Source organism: Trachypithecus francoisi, unplaced genomic scaffold (genome assembly GCF_009764315.1).
Source record: "Trachypithecus francoisi isolate TF-2019V2 unplaced genomic scaffold, Tfra_2.0 Lachesis_group3, whole genome shotgun sequence".
In the NCBI taxonomy this organism is placed as follows: Eukaryota; Metazoa; Chordata; class Mammalia; order Primates; family Cercopithecidae; genus Trachypithecus; species Trachypithecus francoisi.
In genome coordinates this window covers 50,235,596-50,238,864 of record NW_022681468.1, presented here as the reverse complement: position 1 = coordinate 50,238,864, position 3,269 = coordinate 50,235,596, and the positions used below count along the sequence as shown (strand labels likewise).

Sequence of the window (3,269 nt, the reverse complement as noted above, 5' to 3'; positions counted from 1 at the left end):
TCTATGAAATGTCTAGTAGGGTGACTATACTCTCTTAGCAGCTCTGCTGACTACAGGAAAAAGTACTGAGCTTACAAAGCAACACCATTAAATAACTAAAAAGAAAATCATTATGTTTGGATGCCTTTATGTTAATAGCTACTTTTCTGATTATAAAAGTAGTAAACGTTAATTATAGACATTTTAGAAAACATAGACCGTGATGAAAGAGTTAACACAGCAGGTCAGGTTGCATAACCTTGCCGGTTTCCAAGGGATCCATGATTAGCCCTTGGCCAATCACTGGGAATATAATCCTTAGACAGTTCTTTGTGTTATTGATTGGTGATTTTGTTATACACAACTGGAGCAATGAACCATGCCATACTGGTTTGTCAGGTTGCTTTCCATAAACACCAAGATTGAGGTTTCATTGTTAGGGTCCTGAGTTTTGCTTGCCATGGCTAATTGCATAGCAGGATGTACTTACATTACCAGCTCCTCATAAAAGCCTTAGACTCTGAGATTCAGACAGTCTTTCACAGGCAAAGACATACCACACATGTCCCTGCAGTTAACTGCTCGAGACAGTGAGTATTCCTGTGAGGCCTCAGACAACAAAAGACATTGGAAACCTGTGTTGAACCTCTCTGGACCCTGCTGATGCATGTCTTTTTCCTACTGCTTTTGCTATGTATACTTTGCTATAATAAACCTTAGTAGTGAGTACATAATCTGCCATTTATTCTTTTTTTAAATTTCTTTTTTTGAGATAGGGTCTTGCTCTGCCACTCGGGCTGGAGTACAGTGCCACGATCTTGGCTCACTGCAGCCTCAACCTCCCAGGTTCTCGTGAGCCTGTTACCTCAGCCTCCCGAGTAGCTGGGACCACAGGTGTGTGCCACCACGCCTAATTTTTTGTAGAGACAGGGTTTTGCCATGTTGCCCAGCCTGGTCTCCAACTTCTGGGCTCAAGCAATCCACCCTCCTTGGCTTCCTGAAGTACTGGGATTTCAGGCATGAGTCACCCACCACGCCTAGCCAACCAGTGAGTCTCGTCAGTCCTTCTGGTTCATTGCTGAATTAAACTCAAAGAAAAAAGAAAATATAAATGAATCCAAATCCCTCCATCTAGAAATAACTATTTGGTTAAATGTAAAAATAGGTTTTGACCAACCAAATTTTCTTAAAGTCCTTCGCAATTGTTAGGAAGCAAACAAACCTGCCATTTTAATTATAAAAAGTTGCATTGTGGAGTACGGATTAAGTTTTATGGAAATCCCATATTAAGACTTAAAAGGTGGGCGAGGTGGCTCACACCTGTAATCCCAGCACTTTGGGAAGCCGAGACAGGTGGATTACAAGGTCAGGAGATCGAGACTATCCTGGCTTAACATGGTGAAACCCCCCTCTGTACAAAAAATACAAAAAATTAGCCAGGCATGGGGGCGGGCGCCTGTAGTCTCAGCTACTCCGGAGACTGAGGCAGGAGAATGGCACGAACCCAGTGTGTCCAAAATTGGTTCCTTCCCATGGATTCTCGCTGTGGACCCTCACAGTAAGTGTTACAGTTCTTAAAAGATGGTGTGTCCAGAGTTTATTCCTTCAGATGTTCAGATATGTCTGGAATTTCTTCTTTCTGGTAGGTTCATGGTCTTGCTGACTTCACGAGTCAAGCCTCAGACCTTCCCAGTGAGTGTTACAGCTCACAATGGTAGTGCAGACCCAGAGTGAGCAGCAGCAAAACTTATTGTGAAAAGTGAAAAGAACAAGGCATGCACGGCAACAAAAACAACACAACCAGGTTGCCACTGCTGGCGACCATGGCCAGTTTTTATTTCCTAATTTGGCCACGCCCACATCCTGCTGAGTGGTCCATTTTACAGAGCACTGACTGGTCCATTTACAGAGTACTGATTGGTCCATTTTTCAGAGTGCTGATTGGTCCATCTTACAATCCTTTAGCTAGACACAGAGCACTGATTGGTGTATTTACAATCCTTTAGCTAGACACAAAAGTTCTACAAGTCCCCACCTGACACAGAAGCTCAGCTGACTTCACCTCTCACCGGGAGGCGGAGCTTGCTGTGAGCCGAGATGGCGCCACTGCAGTCCAGCCTGGGTGACAGAGTGAGACTCCATCTCAAAAAAAAAAAAAAAAAGACTTAAAAAATAACTTTACTGTTTTAAATGACTACCAAGATGTACTGAAGTTGGCTTTGTAACGTAATAATGCTTTCATTGATGATTTTGTTCTCAGTTTGGATTTGGAACCTTCTTGCTCTACACCTTCAGAGAAACTTCTGTAGTAACAAACTATAGAAATGATCCCTGAAAGTATAGTCTTGGAACCCAACTAAATTTGATTGATTCCTATGGGAAGAGATAGGACACTTTAGAAGAAATGTATGATAATTTATAATATACCCCAGGAATAGGTTGTAGTGAAAAACAGAGGCTGTCTATGTCTGTGCCTGAGAGTTTTGGGAGAGAAATGTTGGAGAGGAAAGGGAACTAAACTAGCAACTAGCTAGCTTTCCTCACTTTGTAAATTATCATTCTGTGACAGCTTCCCACAATAATTTTAGTAACTACTAACTTTTATTGAGTACTTACTCTGAGTGAGATACTATTCTAAGTGCACATGTTTTCTTGTTTAATCTTTACAACAGCCTATTCAGCAAATACTACTATTTTTTAAGACAGGGTCTCACTTTGTCTCCCAGCCTGGAGTGCTGTAGCACAAAAATGGTTCACTGCAGCCTCCACCTCCTAGTCTCAAGTGGTTCTCCCGCCTCAGTCTCCTGAGTGGCTGGGACTACAGGCATGGGCCACCATGCCCGGCTAATTTTTGTAGAAATGGTGTTCCCGGGCAGGTCTGGAACTCCTGAGCTCAAGCGATCTGCCTGCCTCAGCCTCCCAAAGTGTTGGGATTACAGGCATGAGCCATGGTGCTGGCCAAATACTACCATTTTCTCCCATACACAAATGAAGAAACCAAGACTAAGCATAATTAAATAAAAGCTCACGAAACTAGTAAGTGGGGTGGGGCCGGGACTTAAACTGGAACCCAGAAGGTGAACTACTATACTTCAGGTCCCTTAATAGTTATTTAAATATGATGTCACTGCCACAGAATAGGTTTTGGAGTCGTGTTTTGTATCAGGGTTCTCCAGAGAAACTGAACACATAGGGATACACACACACACACACACACACACACACTCAGATTTATTTTAAGGAGTTGACTAACCCAGTTGTGGAAACTGGTAAGTCTGGAATCTGCAGAG

The 3,269-nt window shown here is 42.8% G+C and overlaps 1 pseudogene; it reads right to left on the bottom strand.

Annotated features, from left to right (window-relative positions):
* Positions 1-2,253: 2,253 nt before the first annotated feature.
* Positions 2,254-2,326, bottom strand: LOC117071954 (annotated as a pseudogene).
* Positions 2,327-3,269: the final 943 nt, after the last annotated feature.